Below are 23,660 nucleotides of genomic sequence, written 5' to 3'. Positions count from 1 at the left end.
CCCTGCCTCCTACAGGAGGCGTGCCCTGCCTCCTACAGGAGGCGTGCCAGGAGGCGTGCCCTGCCTCCTACAGGAGGCGTGCCCTGCCTCCTACAGGAGGCGTGCCCTGCCTCCTACAGGAGGCGTGCCCTGCCTCCCAGAGGGAGGCGTGCCAGGAGGCGTGCCCTGCCTCCTACAGGAGGCGTGCCAGGAGGCGTGCCCTGCCTCCTACAGGAGGCGTGCCCTGCCTCCTACAGGAGGCGTGCCAGGAGGCGTGCCCTGCCTCCTACAGGAGGCGTGCCCTGCCTCCTACAGGAGGCGTGCCAGGAGGCGTGCCCTGCCTCCTACAGGAGGCGTGCCCTGCCTCCTACAGGAGGCGTGCCAGGAGATTAAAACAGGTCACAAGGACATACCTGCTCCTTGACTAACATAATCCATCATTTAAAATATGTGTGCGTTGTATTTTTCCACTATATACAGTGTTGCCACAATCACGAGTTACAGCTGCATCAAAAGTAGTTCCATCCTGCTGGCTGCCAGCACTGAATGTGACCAGATCATTGCGCGTATTTGTCTCCAACAGCTGCAATATAAGTGTGTTATCTATCCCTCAAGGTGCATTTACAACTTATGCAACCAAAGAAACAAGTTAGAGAAGAAAGCCCATTCATTTTCTATGAGCAGAGAAATGTCGGCCGATATTCAACACGATCGCCTTGTTTTCTTGTTCGGTGATGCGAAAAAGCTGGCGGCAACCAATCAGCAGCCAATGACGCATCAGTATATGTCCCGTAATCAGGTATATGTCCCGTAATCAGCAAACTCAAATCATCCAATAAACACTAGCATGGCGATATTGTTGCATGGTGTGTGTGTGTGTGTGTGTGTGTGTGTGTGTGTATGTATGTGTGTGTGTGTGTGTGTGTGTGTGTGTGTGTGTGTGTGTGTGTGTGTGTGTGTGTGTGTGTACACATACAATTGATCTAAACATGTGCTCTGCTATTATGTCTATCTGGGATCCAATTAGAGAGCAGAGAAGGTTAGAACAAAAGAAGCAATATGTTTCTTGTCTAAAGCCGTCACTCTACGACGACGTCGCCGCACGTCAAATTGAACATTTTATAAAAATGTGCCCTCAGAGAAGCGAGAAGCAGCGGCAGCAAGAAAGCATTTTAATGCCGTCTGGTTAATTTTCCGAGGTTGCCGAAACAATTACTGGGCCGGTGTGGTTTCTACGCCAGCTATTACACCAAGAAAACGTGATCCTCGCTACCAATGAGGGCTGCAATCAGGGAGATAACAAACACACCAACTCCTAATTCAGTCAAGCCTCCTTTGGGCTTTTGGAGCACGGAGAGAGACTCACAAATGAAAAGCTCAACACTCTGCATGCTTGTCACTCTGTGGCACACTGGAGAGTCAGCCGGCCCGTGGAACGCAAACACTGGGTTCAGAGCCAGCTGTTTATTCAGCTCCGCACTTTGTTTGGTGTGTGTGTGTGTGTGTGTGTGTGTGTGTGCATGTGTGTGCGTGCTTGTGTATGTGTGTGTGTGTGTGCGTGTGTGTGTGTGTGTATGTGTGTGTGTGTGTGTGTGTGTGTGTGTGTATGTGTGTGCGTGCTTGTGTATGTGTGTGTGTGTGTGCGTGTGTGTGTGTGTGTGTGTGTATGTGTGTGCGTGCTTGTGTATGTGTGTGTGTGTGTGTGCGTGTGTGTGTGTGTGTGTGTGTATGTGTGTGCGTGCTTGTGTGTGTGTGTGCGTGTGTGTGCGTGTGTGTGTGTGTGTATGTGTGTGCGTGCTTGTGTGTGTGTGTGTGTGTGTGTGTGTGTGCGTGTGTGTGCGTGCGCGTCCTTTTCTGATTGAGAGAGCGCTCGCCGGGTGGCAGGGTGCATTGCAAATTTTGAACCCTACTCCTCAGAGGCCGGGGGGCGGGGCTATATCTTGTCAGTCTTCACAGGCTTCTGATTTCTTTTTGAGAACAACTCAAAGCCAGGAGCTCGTACACCAATCAACCAATCAATGACCTGCTCGTACACCAATCAACCATTCAAGCTGCTGATTACCTGCATCTGTGCCCATTAAGGCACAGCTGGAGCTATGTGCTGACCTTCACATGGGGAGAAGCTACCCACACGAGATTTGAACAAAACTGCCTCACATTTTTAAATCCATTTTCCTCCACAGCATGTGGCAAGGGCAGGAGGCTAAGCCCCGCTTGCTGCAATATAGCTCCACTCCACGTTTATTTTCTTCAAGAAAGGTATTACTGAAATAGCTCTGGCAACAGTCGGGCACTTAATACTGATTGGGCTGTGAACCATGGCACTGGGCTTCTGAACGACCACCACGCTGGTTAACCGACTTACGGCTGAACCGCTGCACAAATCTCCGATGTTCCTTTTGAACCGAGATACAAAGCTCAGAGCGCTAAGCCGCGGGTGGCTGGCTAATATGAGCTAAGCTGAGGAAAAGTGATGACTACAGGATATAGCTTCATAATCCCAGGAGCAAAGATGATCCTTGTCAGAAATGACAAGCCTGGCAGGAAAAGAGAACGGGGCAGGAAAAGAGAACGGGGCAGGAAAAGAGAACGGGGCAGGAAAAGAGAACGGGGCAGGAAAAGAGAACGGGGCAGGAAAAGAGAACGGGGCAGGAAAAGAGAACGGGGCAGGAAAAGAGAACGGGGCAGGAAGCCTGGCAGGAAAAGAGAACGGGGCAGGAAAAGAGAACGGGGCAGGAAAAGAGAACGGGGCAGGAAAAGAGAACGGGGCAGGAAAAGAGAACGGGGCAGGAAAAGAGAACGGGGCAGGAAAAGAGAACGGGGCAGGAAAAGAGAACGGGGCAGGAAAAGAGAAGCCTGGCAGGAAAAGAGAACGGGGCAGGAAAAGAGAACGGGGCAGGAAAAGAGAAGCCTGGCAGGAAAAGAGAACGGGGCAGGAAAAGAGAACGGGGCAGGAAAAGAGAACGGGGCAGGAAAAGAGAACGGGGCAGGAAAAGAGAACGGGGCAGGAAAAGAGAAGCCTGGCAGGAAAAGAGAACGGGGCAGGAAAAGAGAACGGGGCAGGAAAAGAGAACGGGGCAGGAAAAGAGAACGGGGCAGGAAAAGAGAACGGGGCAGGAAAAGAGAACGGGGCAGGAAAAGAGAAGCCTGGCAGGAAAAGAGAACGGGGCAGGAAAAGAGAACGGGGCAGGAAAAGAGAACGGGGCAGGAAAAGAGAACGGGGCAGGAAAAGAGAACGGGGCAGGAAAAGAGAACGGGGCAGGAAAAGAGAACGGGGCAGGAAAAGAGAACGGGGCAGGAAAAGAGAACGGGGCAGGAAAAGAGAACGGGGCAGGAAAAGAGAAGCCTGGCAGGAAAAGAGAAGCCTGGCAGGAAAAGAGAAGCCTGGCAGGAAAAGAGAAGCCTGGCAGGAAAAGAGAACGGGGCAGGAAAAGAGAACGGGGCAGGAAAAGAGAACGGGGCAGGAAAAGAGAAGCCTGGCAGGAAAAGAGAAGCCTGGCAGGAAAAGAGAAGCCTGGCAGGAAAAGAGAAGCCTGGCAGGAAAAGAGAACGGGGCAGGAAAAGAGAACGGGGCAGGAAAAGAGAACGGGGCAGGAAAAGAGAACGGGGCAGGAAAAGAGAACGGGGCAGGAAAAGAGAAGCCTGGCAGGAAAAGAGAACGGGGCAGGAAAAGAGAAGCCTGGCAGGAAAAGAGAAGCCTGGCAGGAAAAGAGAAGCCTGGCAGGAAAAGAGAAGCCTGGCAGGAAAAGAGAACGGGGCAGGAAAAGAGAACGGGGCAGGAAAAGAGAACGGGGCAGGAAAAGAGAAGCCTGGCAGGAAAAGAGAAGCCTGGCAGGAAAAGAGAAGCCTGGCAGGAAAAGAGAAGCCTGGCAGGAAAAGAGAACGGGGCAGGAAAAGAGAACGGGGCAGGAAAAGAGAACGGGGCAGGAAAAGAGAACGGGGCAGGAAAAGAGAACGGGGCAGGAAAAGAGAAGCCTGGCAGGAAAAGAGAACGGGGCAGGAAAAGAGAAGCCTGGCAGGAAAAGAGAACGGGGCAGGAAAAGAGAAGCCTGGCAGGAAAAGAGAACGGGGCAGGAAAAGAGAAGCCTGGCAGGAAAAGAGAACGGGGCAGGAAAAGAGAACGGGGCAGGAAAAGAGAACGGGGCAGGAAAAGAGAACGGGGCAGGAAAAGAGAACGGGGCAGGAAAAGAGAACGGGGCAGGAAAAGAGAAGCCTGGCAGGAAAAGAGAACGGGGCAGGAAAAGAGAACGGGGCAGGAAAAGAGAACGGGGCAGGAAAAGAGAACGGGGCAGGAAAAGAGAACGGGGCAGGAAAAGAGAACGGGGCAGGAAAAGAGAACGGGGCAGGAAAAGAGAAGCCTGGCAGGAAAAGAGAAGCCTGGCAGGAAAAGAGAACGGGGCAGGAAAAGAGAACGGGGCAGGAAAAGAGAAGCCTGGCAGGAAAAGAGAAGCCTGGCAGGAAAAGAGAACGGGGCAGGAAAAGAGAACGGGGCAGGAAAAGAGAACGGGGCAGGAAAAGAGAACGGGGCAGGAAAAGAGAAGCCTGGCAGGAAAAGAGAAGCCTGGCAGGAAAAGAGAAGCCTGGCAGGAAAAGAGAACGGGGCAGGAAAAGAGAACGGGGCAGGAAAAGAGAACGGGGCAGGAAAAGAGAACGGGGCAGGAAAAGAGAACGGGGCAGGAAAAGAGAAGCCTGGCAGGAAAAGAGAAGCCTGGCAGGAAAAGAGAAGCCTGGCAGGAAAAGAGAACGGGGCAGGAAAAGAGAACGGGGCAGGAAAAGAGAACGGGGCAGGAAAAGAGAAGCCTGGCAGGAAAAGAGAAGCCTGGCAGGAAAAGAGAACGGGGCAGGAAAAGAGAAGCCTGGCAGGAAAAGAGAAGCCTGGCAGGAAAAGAGAAGCCTGGCAGGAAAAGAGAACGGGGCAGGAAAAGAGAAGCCTGGCAGGAAAAGAGAACGGGGCAGGAAAAGAGAACGGGGCAGGAAAAGAGAAGCCTGGCAGGAAAAGAGAAGCCTGGCAGGAAAAGAGAAGCCTGGCAGGAAAAGAGAAGCCTGGCAGGAAAAGAGAAGCCTGGCAGGAAAAGAGAACGGGGCAGGAAAAGAGAAGCCTGGCAGGAAAAGAGAACGGGGCAGGAAAAGAGAACGGGGCAGGAAAAGAGAAGCCTGGCAGGAAAAGAGAAGCCTGGCAGGAAAAGAGAAGCCTGGCAGGAAAAGAGAAGCCTGGCAGGAAAAGAGAAGCCTGGCAGGAAAAGAGAAGCCTGGCAGGAAAAGAGAAGCCTGGCAGGAAAAGAGAAGCCTGGCAGGAAAAGAGAACGGGGCAGGAAAAGAGAACGGGGCAGGAAAAGAGAACGGGGCAGGAAAAGAGAAGCCTGGCAGGAAAAGAGAACGGGGCAGGAAAAGAGAACGGGGCAGGAAAAGAGAACGGGGCAGGAAAAGAGAACGGGGCAGGAAAAGAGAACGGGGCAGGAAAAGAGAACGGGGCAGGAAAAGAGAACGGGGCAGGAAAAGAGAACGGGGCAGGAAAAGAGAACGGGGCAGGAAAAGAGAACGGGGCAGGAAAAGAGAACGGGGCAGGGTCCAGTTGAATCAAGACTAGTACTTTGAAATGCATTGAGATTTGAATAGTGGAAAAGGTCTAGGTTGGGTTGCATGCTCTCAACAAAAGCAGAGAATGGAACTGGAACTCATACTGTATCTAATTTAATGCCTGTTTAACTGGGACTGGTAAATTGATGTAAACTCCCTGCACATTAATGCCTATTTAACTTAGCCTGTAAATTTCATGTACATTCAATGTAAACTCTTATCTAACTCTGACTGTAAATTCATGTAAATCCACTGCCTATTTAATGTATATTTAACTCAGTCTGTAAATCTCATGTAAATCCAACGTAAATTCATATTTATCATCCACAGATCACTTCACCACTCATGTACATATTGTATATATTGACTCGATTTTATTTTATTTGATTGCACTTGCAACCTTGCGATTGCCGTTAGTTATCTTCCTACTTCTTATCCCTGTATATTGATGTGCCCGCAACGCTGCATACAGACACTAAGACAAATTCCTCGTATGTAACTTGCATACTGTGGCAATAAAAGTGATTCTGATTCTGAATTTGAAATCATGTCTGTGTGTACGCTCTGAGATATATCACAAACTCAGGTTACAGGACTCATCATTGGACCTTGTACGACCTGGTTGGATGGTCCTCCCTTGCCCTGCGCAGAATGCGACATTGGTACATGTTCATATACAAGGCCATCCTGGGCAAACTACCCTCATATATCTGCTCTACGTTTGTAGCGATAAACAACTCCCATAACTTAAGATCAAATAGCTGGTTGAAATTCAAAGTGCCAATTATGCGAACAGAATCTGGAAAAAAGAGTCTCTCTTACTTTGGTCCATGCATGGTCGTGGAACGACCTGCAGTCCCGTTTGAAACTGGTCTCTTCCATTCCTCTGTCCAGTTTTAAACATGCTCTATCTGAAGTTCTTACTGTAGGCTGCTCCTGCAGTAATGTCTAGTTTTACTTTGCCCTTTTTGACCTGTTAATTTTGTTTTTAGGCCATATGTTTTTACGTTCTTGATCCTATGTTATTTATTACCCTTGGATGTGGTATTTTATGATGTACTTGGTTGTCCGTGCTTTTTTGAAATGTTTCAGCTCTATAGCCCTGTTTTTATGTTTCCTTTATATGTACTGTAATTTACCGTATGTTGATTGTAACCTGGCTTGTAATTGCTGCCTTCTTGGCCAGATCACATTCGCAAAAGAGATCTTGTATCTCAAATGTCTTATCTGGTTAAATAAAGGTTAAATAAAATTAAAAAAAGTACATGATGATGTAATATGAAGGTAATGAAGGGGGGTGTTTTTGTGCACTGGATGAAAAGAAAAGTGATGAGCTCCTCATACTAGTGAGCGAGCCATCTGTTATTCTGACAGCAGTGTTTCCCCTACCATTCTACAGGTCTGGCGGGGCCGCCAGGCCAGAAAAAAAATTGCAAAACATTTTTTTGCTATTTCTTTTTCTTCTTCTTTTTTTAAGATTTGTTTTTTTTTGCTCTCGCCAAGATTTCAATAAACCTTTATGGCATATTATCACAATACAACAATACTAGTGTTGACAGTAATAGAAGATGCCAAATCATTCAAAACATGTGCCATACATTGAAATCTGAAGTTATGGCTATTTGAATGTTTGTACTCTGTACTTGTATGCTTTGATGAAGTTGTTGTTCATATTGGTTTAATTTCTTAGGTAAGAGACCACGCATAAGCCTCATTAGGGTTTCCTGTCTCTACCTGCACAATCTTTTGATCCACTTATTTCCTTTCATTTGTCCTTGTTTTTAGTAGTTTAGTCAAAACTAAACTACTCCTAAAAGCAACATTCAGAGAAAATTGGCCTGAAAATTGGTGAACAAGCTTGTTTTGCCCTGACCAAGCTCAGTTTGCAAATTATAAGTATTTAGTGATCCTACAACTGTTATATTGGGTGCGTTCTTCAACATCTAAACCTGTGTAATATGAAATAATAATAATAATAATTTCAAGAAACAACATTTTATCTTAATTTGTGCGATTTCACGGTTACCTACTGGTTACTCCTTTCACGTTCACATATGTTTGTCTTCCTCTATCATTGTGAGGTAAAGCAACACCATCAGTGTTCATTATCATGTGTTTGTCTGTCTTCCTCTATCATTGTGAGGTAAAGCAACACCATCAGTGTTCATTATCATAAGTGTTTGTCTGTCTTCCTCTATCATTGTGTGGTAAAGCAACACCATCAGTGTTCATTATCATAAGTGTTTGTCTGTCTTCCTCTATCATTGTGAGGTAAAGCAACACCATCAGTGTTCATTATCATAAGTGTTTGTCTGTCTTCCTCTATCATTGTGTGGTAAAGCAACACCATCAGTGTTCATTATCATAAGGCTTTGTTTGTCTTCCTCTATCATTGTGTGGTAAAGCAACACCATCAGTGTTCATTATCATAAGTGTTTGTCTGTCTTCCTCTATCATTGTGAGGTAAAGCAACACCATCAGTGTTCATTATCATAAGTGTTTGTCTGTCTTCCTCTATCATTGTGTGGTAAAGCAACACCATCAGTGTTCATTATCATAAGGCTTTGTTTGTCTTCCTCTATCATTGTGTGGTAAAGCAACACCATCAGTGTTCATTATCATAAGTGTTTGTCTGTCTTCCTCTATCATTGTGAGGTAAAGCAACACCATCAGTGTTCATTATCATAAGTGTTTGTCTGTCTTCCTCTATCATTGTGTGGTAAAGCAACACCATCAGTGTTCATTATCATAAGTGTTTGTCTGTCTTCCTCTATCATTGTGAGGTAAAGCAACACCATCAGTGTTCATTATCATAAGTGTTTGTCTGTCTTCCTCTATCATTGTGTGGTAAAGCAACACCATCAGTGTTCATTATCATAAGTGTTTGTCTGTCTTCCTCTATCATTGTGTGGTAAAGCAACACCATCAGTGTTCATTATCATAAGTGTTTGTCTGTCTTCCTCTATCATTGTGAGGTAAAGCAACACCATCAGTGTTCATTATCATAAGTGTTTGTCTGTCTTCCTCTATCATTGTGAGGTAAAGCAACACCATCAGTGTTCATTATCATAAGTGTTTGTCTGTCTTCCTCTATCATTGTGAGGTAAAGCAACACCATCAGTGTTCATTATCATAAGTGTTTGTCTGTCTTCCTCTATCATTGTGAGGTAAAGCAACACCATCAGTGTTCATTATCATAAGTGTTTGTCTGTCTTCCTCTATCATTGTGAGGTAAAGCAACACCATCAGTGTTCATTATCATAAGTGTTTGTCTGTCTTCCTCTATCATTGTGTGGTAAAGCAACACCATCAGTGTTCATTATCATAAGTGTTTGTCTGTCTTCCTCTATCCTTGTGAGGTAAAGCAACACCATCAGTGTTCATTATCATAAGTGTTTGTCTGTCTTCCTCTATCATTGTGTGGTAAAGCAACACCATCAGTGTTCATTATCATGTGTTTGTCTGTCTTCCTCTATCATTGTGAGGTAAAGCAACACCATCAGTGTTCATTATCATAAGTGTTTGTCTGTCTTCCTCTATCATTGTGAGGTAAAGCAACACCATCAGTGTTCATTATCATGTGTTTGTCTGTCTTCCTCTATCATTGTGTGGTAAAGCAACACCATCAGTGTTCATTATCATAAGGCTTTGTTTGTCTTCCTCTATCATTGTGAGGTAAAGCAACACCATCAGTGTTCATTATCATAAGTGTTTGTCTGTCTTCCTCTATCATTGTGAGGTAAAGCAACACCATCAGTGTTCATTATCATAAGTGTTTGTCTGTCTTCCTCTATCATTGTGAGGTAAAGCAACACCATCAGTGTTCATTATCATAAGTGTTTGTCTGTCTTCCTCTATCATTGTGTGGTAAAGCAACACCATCAGTGTTCATTATCATAAGGCTTTGTTTGTCTTCCTCTATCATTGTGAGGTAAAGCAACACCATCAGTGTTCATTATCATAAGTGTTTGTCTGTCTTCCTCTATCATTGTGAGGTAAAGCAACACCATCAGTGTTCATTATCATGTGTTTGTCTGTCTTCCTCTATCATTGTGTGGTAAAGCAACACCATCAGTGTTCATTATCATAAGGCTTTGTTTGTCTTCCTCTATCATTGTGAGGTAAAGCAACACCATCAGTGTTCATTATCATAAGTGTTTGTCTGTCTTCCTCTATCCTTGTGAGGTAAAGCAACACCATCAGTGTTCATTATCATAAGTGTTTGTCTGTCTTCCTCTATCATTGTGAGGTAAAGCAACACCATCAGTGTTCATTATCATGTGTTTGTCTGTCTTCCTCTATCATTGTGAGGTAAAGCAACACCATCAGTGTTCATTATCATGTGTTTGTCTGTCTTCCTCTATCATTGTGTGGTAAAGCAACACCATCAGTGTTCATTATCATAAGGCTTTGTCTGTCTTCCTCTATCATTGTGAGGTAAAGCAACACCATCAGTGTTCATTATCATAAGTGTTTGTCTGTCTTCCTCTATCATTGTGAGGTAAAGCAACACCATCAGTGTTCATTATCATAAGGGTTTGTCTGTCTTCCTCTATCATTGTGTGGTAAAGCAACACCATCAGTGTTCATTATCATAAGGGTTTGTCTGTCTTCCTCTATCATTGTGTGGTAAAGCAACACCATCAGTGTTCATTATCATAAGTGTTTGTCTGTCTTCCTCTATCATTGTGAGGTAAAGCAACACCATCAGTGTTCATTATCATGTGTTTGTCTGTCTTCCTCTATCATTGTGTGGTAAAGCAACACCATCAGTGTTCATTATCATAAGGCTTTGTTTGTCTTCCTCTATCATTGTGAGGTAAAGCAACACCATCAGTGTTCATTATCATAAGTGTTTGTCTGTCTTCCTCTATCATTGTGAGGTAAAGCAACACCATCAGTGGTCATTATCATAAGGCTTTGTCTGTCTTCCTCTATCATTGTGAGGTAAAGCAACACCATCAGTGTTCATTATCATAAGGGTTTGTCTGTCTTCCTCTATCATTGTGTGGTAAAGCAACACCATCAGTGTTCATTATCATAAGTGTTTGTCTGTCTTCCTCTATCATTGTGAGGTAAAGCAACACCATCAGTGTTCATTATCATGTGTTTGTCTGTCTTCCTCTATCATTGTGTGGTAAAGCAACACCATCAGTGTTCATTATCATAAGTGTTTGTCTGTCTTCCTCTATCATTGTGAGGTAAAGCAACACCATCAGTGTTCATTATCATAAGTGTTTGTCTGTCTTCCTCTATCATTGTGAGGTAAAGCAACACCATCAGTGTTCATTATCATGTGTTTGTCTGTCTTCCTCTATCATTGTGAGGTAAAGCAACACCATCAGTGTTCATTATCATAAGGCTTTGTTTGTCTGTCTTCCTCTATCATTGTGAGGTAAAGCAACACCATCAGTGTTCATTATCATAAGTGTTTGTCTGTCTTCCTCTATCCTTGTGAGGTAAAGCAACACCATCAGTGTTCATTATCATAAGTGTTTGTCTGTCTTCCTCTATCATTGTGAGGTAAAGCAACACCATCAGTGTTCATTATCATAAGTGTTTGTCTGTCTTCCTCTATCATTGTGAGGTAAAGCAACACCATCAGTGTTCATTATCATAAGTGTTTGTCTGTCTTCCTCTATCATTGTGTGGTAAAGCAACACCATCAGTGTTCATTATCATAAGGCTTTGTTTGTCTTCCTCTATCATTGTGAGGTAAAGCAACACCATCAGTGTTCATTATCATAAGTGTTTGTCTGTCTTCCTCTATCATTGTGAGGTAAAGCAACACCATCAGTGTTCATTATCATAAGTGTTTGTCTGTCTTCCTCTATCATTGTGTGGTAAAGCAACACCATCAGTGTTCATTATCATAAGGCTTTGTTTGTCTTCCTCTATCATTGTGAGGTAAAGCAACACCATCAGTGTTCATTATCATAAGTGTTTGTCTGTCTTCCTCTATCCTTGTGAGGTAAAGCAACACCATCAGTGTTCATTATCATAAGTGTTTGTCTGTCTTCCTCTATCATTGTGTGGTAAAGCAACACCATCAGTGTTCATTATCATGTGTTTGTCTGTCTTCCTCTATCATTGTGAGGTAAAGCAACACCATCAGTGTTCATTATCATAAGTGTTTGTCTGTCTTCCTCTATCATTGTGAGGTAAAGCAACACCATCAGTGTTCATTATCATGTGTTTGTCTGTCTTCCTCTATCATTGTGTGGTAAAGCAACACCATCAGTGTTCATTATCATAAGGCTTTGTCTGTCTTCCTCTATCCTTGTGAGGTAAAGCAACACCATCAGTGTTCATTATCATAAGTGTTTGTCTGTCTTCCTCTATCATTGTGAGGTAAAGCAACACCATCAGTGTTCATTATCATAAGTGTTTGTCTGTCTTCCTCTATCATTGTGTGGTAAAGCAACACCATCAGTGTTCATTATCATGTGTTTGTCTGTCTTCCTCTATCATTGTGAGGTAAAGCAACACCATCAGTGTTCATTATCATGTGTTTGTCTGTCTTCCTCTATCATTGTGTGGTAAAGCAACACCATCAGTGTTCATTATCATAAGGCTTTGTCTGTCTTCCTCTATCATTGTGAGGTAAAGCAACACCATCAGTGTTCATTATCATAAGTGTTTGTCTGTCTTCCTCTATCATTGTGAGGTAAAGCAACACCATCAGTGTTCATTATCATAAGGGTTTGTCTGTCTTCCTCTATCATTGTGTGGTAAAGCAACACCATCAGTGTTCATTATCATAAGGGTTTGTCTGTCTTCCTCTATCATTGTGTGGTAAAGCAACACCATCAGTGTTCATTATCATAAGTGTTTGTCTGTCTTCCTCTATCATTGTGAGGTAAAGCAACACCATCAGTGTTCATTATCATGTGTTTGTCTGTCTTCCTCTATCATTGTGTGGTAAAGCAACACCATCAGTGTTCATTATCATAAGGCTTTGTTTGTCTTCCTCTATCATTGTGAGGTAAAGCAACACCATCAGTGTTCATTATCATAAGTGTTTGTCTGTCTTCCTCTATCATTGTGAGGTAAAGCAACACCATCAGTGGTCATTATCATAAGGCTTTGTCTGTCTTCCTCTATCATTGTGAGGTAAAGCAACACCATCAGTGTTCATTATCATAAGGGTTTGTCTGTCTTCCTCTATCATTGTGAGGTAAAGCAACACCATCAGTGTTCATTATCATAAGGCTTTGTCTGTCTTCCTCTATCATTGTGAGGTAAAGCAACACCATCAGTGTTCATTATCATAAGTGTTTGTCTGTCTTCCTCTATCCTTGTGAGGTAAAGCAACACCATCAGTGTTCATTATCATAAGTGTTTGTCTGTCTTCCTCTATCATTGTGAGGTAAAGCAACACCATCAGTGTTCATTATCATAAGTGTTTGTCTGTCTTCCTCTATCCTTGTGAGGTAAAGCAACACCATCAGTGTTCATTATCATAAGTGTTTGTCTGTCTTCCTCTATCATTGTGTGGTAAAGCAACACCATCAGTGTTCATTATCATAAGGCTTTGTTTGTCTTCCTCTATCATTGTGAGGTAAAGCAACACCATCAGTGTTCATTATCATAAGGGTTTGTCTGTCTTCCTCTATCCTTGTGAGGTAAAGCAACACCATCAGTGTTCATTATCATAAGTGTTTGTCTGTCTTCCTCTATCATTGTGTGGTAAAGCAACACCATCAGTGTTCATTATCATAAGTGTTTGTCTGTCTTCCTCTATCATTGTGAGGTAAAGCAACACCATCAGTGTTCATTATCATAAGTGTTTGTCTGTCTTCCTCTATCATTGTGAGGTAAAGCAACACCATCAGTGTTCATTATCATGTGTTTGTCTGTCTTCCTCTATCATTGTGTGGTAAAGCAACACCATCAGTGTTCATTATCATAAGTGTTTGTCTGTCTTCCTCTATCCTTGTGAGGTAAAGCAACACCATCAGTGTTCATTATCATAAGTGTTTGTCTGTCTTCCTCTATCATTGTGTGGTAAAGCAACACCATCAGTGTTCATTATCATAAGTGTTTGTCTGTCTTCCTCTATCATTGTGAGGTAAAGCAACACCATCAGTGTTCATTATCATAAGTGTTTGTCTGTCTTCCTCTATCATTGTGTGGTAAAGCAACACCATCAGTGTTCATTATCATAAGTGTTTGTCTGTCTTCCTCTATCATTGTGAGGTAAAGCAACACCATCAGTGTTCATTATCATAAGTGTTTGTCTGTCTTCCTCTATCATTGTGTGGTAAAGCAACACCATCAGTGTTTATTATCATAAGGATGATAATAAACCATTGTGATGGTTTACTTTCCATATACTCAATTTAGACTTTACAGAGATTTAAGTACCGTAAATTCCGGACTATAAGACGCACCGGTCTATAAGCCGCAGCACCAAAATTGACTATTTTTTTCTTCTATAAGCCGCACCGGACTATAAGCCGCGGGTGTTTTGATGTTTAATTACCATATGAAAGGGTTCTGCACAGAGAGGAATGTCGGGAAAGAGATCGCTGTTTGGGGAAGCTCCCATTTATTTTCAACAAAACAAGCATTACGGTAGGGTAGGCTATAGGCTATAAGAAGCTCCCATTTATTCACATTTCAACAAAATAAATACCGTAGCTATAAAAAATAAAATAATAATAATAATAAAACAATCCTCAAAAGGATAAAGTGCTGTAAAAACAATAAAACAATTCTCAAAAGGTTAAGGTGCAGTAAATAACTGGAAAACAAAAAACAATCCTCAAAAGGATAAGGTGCTGCCAACAAAACCAGGTAATCCTTCTCTTCATCTTTTAGATGAAGGTGCAGCAAACGGCTGTAAACAGAGTCAAAGTAAAGTCACTAATCCTCGTCTTCCTCGTCTTCCTCTTCTTCCTCCGTACTGAAACCAGCAAAGTCCTCAACTTCAGTGTCGGAAACGAACAGGTTCAGGGTGGCTTCGTCAACCACTCCTCTCTCTCCTTCGTTGTCGCTCTCAAAACCAACGAACTCCTCTTCGTCACTGTCCGACTCGAACAGCCTCTGAAGGCCCTCAGATGTGGCGGCGTCCTCCTCTTCGTCACGCAGCAGTCCAGCCTTTCGGAACCCGTTGGTGATCGTGGATGTCTTAACACTCCTCCACGCTGTCAGGACCCACTGGCAAACTTGTGCGAAAGTTGCCTTCCTCATTCGCCCTGTTTTTGTGAATGACTTGTCCCCGCTCGTCATCCACGTCTCCCACTCGATGCGCAGCGCCACTTTAAATGCGCGATTGACACTGATGTCGAGTGGCTGGAGATGCTTGGTCGTGCCCCCAGGTATCACAGCTGGAATGCTGTTTGTTTTTTTGATGGCTGCTTTGACCGAATCGGTGATATGAGCCCTCATGCTGTCCAGGACGAGCAACGCTTTCTTTTGGTGAAAGTATCCTCCAGGGCGCTGGACGTAGCACTGAGACAACCACTCCTTCATGACACTTTCCATCATCCACCCTTTCTTGTTGACTTTGACGACGATACCAGTGGGCATTTTCTCTTTCGGCATCGTAATCCGCTTGAAAATCACCATTGGCGGCAGCTTCGCTCCAGATGCTGTGCAGCCTAGAACACAAGTGAAGTTGGTTCTCTCGTGACCTGTGGTTCTTAACGTGATCGACGATTCACCTTTTTTGTTCACAGTGCGAGTGAGTGGCAGGTCGAACGTCAAGGGCACTTCATCCATGTTTATGATGTGCTCCGGTTCGATGGAATGATCCTTGATCTTCCTTTGTGTGTATTCGCCGAAGTTTGCGATTTTCTCCTGGTAGTCGGGAGGGAGTTGTTGGCACACAGTCGTCCGCGCCCGGACAGACAGTCCCTTTCGTCTCATGAAACGAAAGCACCAAGATGGCCCACCTCTGAAATGTTCAATTTTCATCTCGGTGGCTACTGTTTTTGCCTTCAGTCGGATCTGCACCGTGGAAACGCCTCTGCCGTCTGCTCGCTGGGTCAACACCCAGTCCTCAAGGAAATCTTCAAGCTCCGGCCATCTGCTTTTGTGGCCTCTGAAGGACTTTTTAGTTTTCTTACACTGAGAAAGTTCCTCCTGCTGCTTTTTCCAACGTCTCACCATCGATTCATTTACGCCCAGAGTACGCGCGGCTGCTCTATTTCCCTCTTTTAGTGCTAGTTCGACTGCTTTCAGCTTGAATGCTGCGTCGTGTGAATTTCTTCGTACCTTCCCCATCGTAAGTGAGAGACAGACTGCTAGTCGTGTTGTGTTCCGGGCTGATGAACTTTGCTTACCGTAATTACCATATGTAAGGGTTCACGCACAGAGGGGATTGTTGGCTGTTTGAGGAAGCTCCCATTTACCGTATTACCATAACATTTCAACAAAACAACATAACACAACACCTTTGTTTATTTCGACAGTGCACACAGTGTCCGCGGTGTGGTGAAAAGAGGGCAACAGAGGAAATTAAAACAGAAGTGGATTTATAGGTAGAAAGAGTGCTAAAAAAGAGAGATTTTATTTGTATTTGAAATTTTTTTTTCTGAAAAAATCCATAGATAAGACGCACCGTTATATAAGCCGCAGGGGCCAAAAAACGGGAAAAAAGCCGCGGCTTATAGTCCGGAATTTACGGTAGTTATAAAAGTAAGTGTCTAAAAAAATTTCTCTGAAGGATGAAAAGTTTTTCAGAGCCAAATTAGATTAGTTCAGTTCAATTTCCCCATCAGTGGTAACGATAGTTACATATTATAACTCTAGTTCTACTTCACACAGGCCCGATGACTCTGTCATGGGGGGACATGGAAAGCAACGTTACATATAAACATGTTCACAAACAGTAGGGTGTAACGCCGACCCAGTGGCCCGTTTCCATTGAGCTCCAGAAGAAAGACAGAAGACAGAAGAAAGACACAGGCCTAGTAGGTCTCGTACAGAATGTACAGGTCTCTACAGAAGCAGAGAAAGACCAGACACATTCAATAGATAACAGCTGATGAATGGACAGGGCGTGCGAGGGGCATAGACAGTGCAATCTCTCCTCTCTCTCCCCGCCATGGGGAGGAGAACAGAAAGTATCCAGCTCAATCGTCTTAGAGCCAAACTAACTGTTGATGTTCTTGGGTGCAAACAGCTGACTTGTGTCTGAGTGTAGCATCACTCTGGTCTCCACGCAGCAGCAAACAGCTGACTTGTGTCTGAGTGTAGCATCACTCTGGTCCCCACACAGCAGCAAACAGCTGACTTGTGTCTGAGTGTAGCATCACTCTGGTCCCCACACAGCAGCAAACAGCTGACTTGTGTCTGAGTGTGGCATCACTCTGGTCCCCACACAGCAGCAAACAGCTGACTTGTGTCTGAGTGTAGCATCACTCTGGTCCCCACACAGCAGCAAACAGCTGACTTGTGTCTGAGTGTGGCATCACTCTGGTCCCCACACAGCAGCAAACAGCTGACTTGTGTCTGAGTGTGTCACCACTCTGGTCCCCACACAGCAGCAAACAGCTGACTTGTGTCTGAGTGTGTCACCACTCTGGTCCCCACACAGCAGCAAACAGCTGACTTGTGTCTGAGTGTGTCACCACTCTGGTCCCCACACAGCAGCAAACAGCTGACTTGTGTCTGAGTGTGTCACCACTCTGGTCCCCACACAGCAGCAAACAGCTGACTTGTGTCTGAGTGTGTCACCACTCTGGTCCCCACACAGCAGCAAACAGCTGACTTGTACTTGAACATAATACTTATGTAATACTTGAACATCGTGGGGGGATGTGCAACAAGCAGGAACATCGTGCAGTCGGTTGAAGCCAGGTCGCAGGCCGCTGCACCTCCTCTGCCTTACAGCCAGAGGGGGCCCACTTAAAAAACAACAATGTAATTATTCCATTTCATATGTACTCAGAGTCAATTGAGTTGGTATTGTGATGTCTAAAGTCTTCTGAAACTTATTCAGCTTAGTATGAATTGGAATAAATAAGCTTGGACAACGTAAATGACTTGAGCACATTTCTGGAGATAATTAAGTTTACAGTCCAGAGCTCATTAAGAGTGTCACCAAAATCAATATGCTGTCATAGAATTGGTGGTAGAATCGGAAAGGGCCCATTAACAACAACATGTCGGTCATTTATTAAATAAGCTTTTTTTAAATTGCCTCCCACCACTGAATGACGAGGGGAAACCATTACCCGTTAATGACACAATAAGAAAACTGAACCCACAAAGTAATTGGGTGGTGGGGGGGGGGAGTGGGGGGGGCAGGGGGAGTCGAGGGAGAGAAAGTGTAATGAGTCAAGATGTAAGAAATAATGGCCTTAATGAGCGTTTACAGTCCAAACAAATAAAAGAGAGAGGCAGCAGTATGGTTCATGATCTCCACCCAGAGTGGGATCATCAAAAGCCCGGCCAGCAGGAGCGGGACTCTGTGTGCTCGGCGTGGACTAGGGATGTTCATCAATTATCGAAAATCGATAATCGATCGTTAAGGATTGGAATCGATCCTGTGGCATTTGGATCGATTTTTTAATTATTAAAAAAAAAAAAAAAAAAAAAAAAAAAAAAAAAAATTTGACTAGGTTTGGGTGGAATTCGTTCCTCCTCGCCCCACTCCATTGCACAGCCGACTAACGTGAGGTGGAGCTTCATATAGTCTCTAGTTTTCTGGCTGGGCACGGGCCTTTGTGCCAACAAAACTGTTTTAAACATGGGAAATTCACACCGGCATGCGCCGGGGACAGCAGTGTTGGAGAGGAGACACATTGAAATAAAGAGTTCATTGAGGAGAACACGTTGTCTTTCGTATTTTCTGCCATAGGCATTCATTTTGTAAAAAAAAAAAAAAAAAAAAAAAAAAAAATATTGAAAATATTGAAAATTTTCTAAGTATTAATAAAATCGATGATCGATAATTGATCGTTAATATTCACCGATTATCGATTTTGGAAAATTTTCAAAATGAACATCCCTAGCGTGGACGGCGGCTCTTTGGACCCCGCTCGTAGGGGCTTTTGATCTGGCTCGTAGGGGCTTTTGATCTGGCTCGTAGGGGCTTTTGATCTGGCTCGTAGGGGCTTTTGATCTGGCTCGTAGGGGCTTTTGATCTGGCTCGTAGGGGCTTTTGATCTGGCTCGTAGGGGCTTTTGATCTGGCTCGTAGGGGCTTTTGATCTGGCTCCTAGGGGCTTTTGATCTGGCTCGTAGGGGCTTTTCATCTCCGCCTCTTCCTGTCGTGCGAGGAGGAGCGATGGCGTCCGTCCGGACAAAAAAGACGAGCGGCGACAGTGACTCGCATACGGTCCGTCTCTCATGTCTACCTCACAAGTCCTGCACTCTGTTTCCCGTACAAAGGGGCGCCAGTTAACATTTGATGATAGTGACGTTGACGGTATGAGGTTTCAACCACACTCAAGGTACTCTGTGTTGCCCTGTATGAGCGAACAGGTGATCAGTACAATTGATTCTGGTTTCGTAGTTTACCTTAAAGTCGAAGTGAACCGAAACGGAATGCACCAGCGCGAGCGTCGGACACTGAAAACGAATTGAGAGGCGGACCATAGGGCTGTCACTTTTCATTCGAAATTCGAATACAACTTCGAATGTGGGGGGAGGGGTTCGTTTTCGAAATGTAATTTGAATGTTCGAATTTTTTTTTTTTTTTTTTTATTAAATTATTATTATTATTATTATTATTTTTTTTTTTTATGAACCAAAATTAACCAACTGCTGCTTGCTGGTAATGTTAATCCCATGTCAGAAAAAGTCTCCAGATTTGTCGCGTTAGTCTCTTCTGAGAAAGATTGTCTCCAGGGTCTGAAAAGTTGTCTCGAGTTGGATGCAGCCAAGTTTGTGAGGCAGTGTTGTGACTGTGAGCGTCCAAGCTAACACGTCGGGCTGATGCCCGGTGGCCTGCAGTGGGTTGCACCAGCTGTGCGTAAGTTGAAACGTAAGCTAGTTTGAACGTAAAGTCTCACTAAGTCCGAGTTTACGCACTACTAAAAATATTTGGGTTGCACCAAGTGAAATAGTTACAACGTAGGCATAAGTTAGAACTTAAAATTTACACCTACGTCTTACTAGGTATAAAGTCCTCCGTAAAATAGCAGTCGGCACGGATTGCAACTTGGCACCGTGGCGCATCGTTGTTTTGCGTCCGCAACGCGCTCTCCGTGATAAATTACACCCTTTGATATTTATGACTCACGCTTTTGTTTCCCACAAGCTGCAGCACTGCATACAAATTAAAATAACCGCAACAATTTAGTGAGGCAGGATGGTGGTATAGCCTACAATACTGATGAAGAGCTCACAGATAAACGTTAACAGTAATATGAACCTAAACGAACGTTACTCAATAACGTTCTCATTTGATTAGTGTTGATGAAATATGAAAGCACTAATTTGCGGTGGGCAACATGTCCTGTTTTCACTCCACTTAAACAACCGTAAATAAACACCGTTTCCACCGTGCTTTTCACTGATTGGTCACAGATACTGTACACGTCATTGTCTGCGACACTATTTTGGTTAGTATGGACTTTAGGGTCTACTAGTTAAGATGTACCTTACGTCTCTGTGGTGCAACCAAACAAAGACACAACTTTAGTGTCAAACTAACTAGTTTGAACGTAGCAGTTAGTGTGGACTTTACACCCTAACTTAAGACAGAACTTACGTTCAGCTGGTGCAACAGGCTGCTGGACTGAAAAAAAAAAAAAAAATTTTTTTTTTTTTTTTTTTTTTTTTTAATTAACCAGAAAACTTCGAATATATTCGAACGAATTTCGGGCAATTAAAGTTCGTTCAAATTTTATTTTGGGGAAAAAGTGACAGCCCTAGCGGACCATATACGTGTCTATGATTTGATTTGACAATTATGAGGACTGGCTTTGGCATTGGCCAATCCTGGCGTGTTCCACCCCCAAATCGAGTGGGATTCAGCCTGTTGTCATGATACGCGAGTGGGATCCGCAGAGTACCAGGCACCCACCAGCTTCGTGCGGAAGCCAACAGGTCCAACAAGCCAGCCTCAGCACTGAGCCAGATCCAACAACAAGCCAGCCTCAGCACAGAGCCAGGTCCAACATGCCAGCCTCAGCACAGAGCCAGGTCCAACAACAAGCCAGCCTCAGTACAGAGCCAGGTCCAACAAGCCAGCCTCAGTACAGAGCCAGGTCCAACAAGCCAGCCTCAGCACAGAGCCAGGTCCAACAAGCCAGCCTCAGCACAGAGCCAGGTCCAACAACAAGCCAGCCTCAGGACAGAGCCAGGTCCAACAACAAGCCAGCCTCAGCACAGAGCCAGGTCCAACAACAAGCCAGCCTCAGCACAGAGCCAGGTCCAACAACAAGCCAGCCTCAGTACAGAGCCAGGTCCAACAACAAGCCAGCCTCAGCACAGAGCCAGGTCCAACAACAAGCCAGCCTCAGCACAGAGCCAGGTCCAACATGCCAGCCTCAGCACAGAGCCAGGTCCAACAACAAGCCAGCCTCAGTACAGAGCCAGGTCCAACAAGCCAGCCTCAGTACAGAGCCAGGTCCAACAAGCCAGCCTCAGCACTGAGCCAGGTCCAACAACAAGCCAGCCTCAGTACAGAGCCAGGTCCAACAAACCATCCTCAGCACTGAGCCAGGTCCAACAACAAGCCAGCCTCAGTACAGAGCCAGGTCCAACAAGCCAGCCTCAGCACAGAGCCAGGTCCAAAAAGCCAGCCTCAGCACAGAGCCAGGTCCAACAAGCCAGCCTCAGCACAGAGCCAGGTCCAACAAGCCAGCCTCAGCACAGAGCCAGGTCCAACAAGCCAGCCTCAGCACAGAGCCAGGTCCAACAAGCCAGCCTCAGCACAGAGCCAGGTCCAACAAGCCAGCCTCAGCACAGAGCCAGGTCCAACAAGCCAGCCTCAGCACAGAGCCAGGTCCAACAAGCCAGCCTCAGCACAGAGCCAGGTCCAACAAGCCAGCCTCAGCACAGAGCCAGGTCCAACAAGCCAGCCTCAGCACTGAGCCAGGTCCAACAAGCCTGCCTCAGCACTGAGCCAGGTCCAACCAGCCAGCCTCAGCACTGAGCCAGGTCCAACCAGCCAGCCTCAGCACTGAGCCAGGTCCAACAAGCCAGCCTCAGCACAGAGCCAGGTCCAACAAGCCAGCCTCAGCACAGAGCCAGGTCCAACAAGCCAGCCTCAGCACAGAGCCAGGTCCAACAAGCCAGCCTCAGCACTGAGCCAGGTCCAACAAGCCAGCCTCAGCACAGAGCCAGGTCCAACCAGCCAGCCTCAGCACAGAGCCAGGTCCAACCAGCCAGCCTCAGCACAGAGCCAGGTCCAACCAGCCAGCCTCAGCACAGAGCCAGGTCCAACCAGCCAGCCTCAGCACAGAGCCAGGTCCAACCAGCCAGCCTCAGCACAGAGCCAGGTCCAACCAGCCAGCCTCAGCACAGAGCCAGGTCCAACCAGCCAGCCTCAGCACAGAGCCAGGTCCAACCAGCCAGCCTCAGCACAGAGCCAGGTCCAACCAGCCAGCCTCAGCACAGAGCCAGGTCCAACCAGCCAGCCTCAGTACTGCACTTACTCAGAATCAGACGCTAGATCTCATGCTGGCAACATCCCTGATATAAATACAGACGGGGCACAATTCACTCATAGCTGCAGTCACAGGAACATTTAGTACACGACCAGAGAAGGAGAGCGACATGTGACACAATAAACAAGCCAACAGCGCTCTGTGCAGCAGGTCATCAAGGTCCTACACGGCTTTAAAGATAATTACACATTTGAAACGACTGTGGAACAGTCATTTCTTACACATGAGATTACTTTTAGCCTTTTAGTCATAAAGATTATTGAAAGATATTCCATATTCCAGACTGAAATGCTATAACAGAAGTGGAGTATTGGCCGGAATGACATGAACATTTGGACACTTATTCAGCGGGTATCTTGTATGTTGTGTTCAGGTGCACTGTAAAAAGAAATAAAAAAAATAAAAAATGCAATTCCAGCGCGGGCCACACAGGGGGCGCCCACGGGCCACATGCCGTATTTTTGCCCATGTGTGCCTAGACTAATGTAAGAGCAAGTTCACACACCAAGCACCTCACCCTAGAGTGCCTAGACTAATGTAAGAGCATTTTATTTTCTAACTGTAAGAATGTTGAATGTTGAATCTGAGGAAAGTTAACACAAATAGAACCGTCTCGGGGGATGATAAGTTGAGTTGTAGATCTCAAGTAAGGATCAGATCATTTCTCATCACAGAAACTAGCGTAGGCTTTTAATTAAACCTCCAGTAGCACAATAGATCCATCGATTTTCAGCATAACAACACAAGAAGGCAAACGTATTGGTAGAATTAAGTTCCAAACTGTACTGGCACAGGAAAAAAGACCGTTCACGTCTTCAGAGAGAGGAAGATAAGAAGTGCTCTTCTCTCAAGCCTCCACTGCAGCGCACTTTGTCTCCCTTCTGTGTCTTTTCAGGGAGATTGCACGTCTCCCAGGAACAAAATATCAAGCCACGAAGGGAGGCAGATAAATGTAGGACCTGCTCTTAATATCTTCTGTCTGCCTGGAGAGAATTGACTACCTCACGGTGTTCTCTGAAGTACTGCTCGCACGTGAAAACTTCTCGCTGCTCCAAGGTTACGCCCTGATTCACTGCAGCCAATCACCGTGATATAAAGTGCCATGTTTCTATAAGAAGGGCGAGGGGTGTGTGTGTGTGTGTGTGTGTGTGTGTTATACATCTCAATAGATCTCTGTCACCAGTCAATATTTTCAGTGTCAGCCATTAAAGCACCATTTTTCAACCATGCAATGTTGCTTTTGTTGTTTCATTTTTAAATGGCGACTCAATGAAACTGCAACAATGATGTTGCCTCGTATCACAATATGCTGGCAGAGGCAGTGTTCAGGTCCTGGTATCAGTCTAACCAATGTCAAATGAACTGTAAGCTACTGTACACGCAGTGAGAGTTATTGTGACACCTTGGAGGATCAAACAGTTTGTGTTTTTGCCAAATGAAAACTCTAAAAAAAAAACACCTGCCGACAATCCCCGTCCACAGTAAAAGAAAAGCTAAATAAATAAATAAATAAATAAATAAATAAATAAATAAA

General features: G+C 45.0%; 1 protein-coding gene across 2 annotated transcripts in view; it reads right to left on the bottom strand.

The window, feature by feature from the left end:
• Positions 1-23,660, bottom strand: part of phf14 (PHD finger protein 14) — a 154,743-nt gene that overhangs the window by 119,788 nt on the left and 11,295 nt on the right. The gene's annotated exons all lie outside the window — the stretch shown is intronic.

This window comes from Poromitra crassiceps, assembly GCF_964638095.1.
Source record: "Poromitra crassiceps genome assembly, chromosome: 11".
NCBI classification, from domain to species: Eukaryota; Metazoa; Chordata; class Actinopteri; order Beryciformes; family Melamphaidae; genus Poromitra; species Poromitra crassiceps.
The sequence above is the reverse complement of the archived record's forward strand: the minus strand, read 5'-3'. Positions and strand labels throughout refer to the sequence as shown.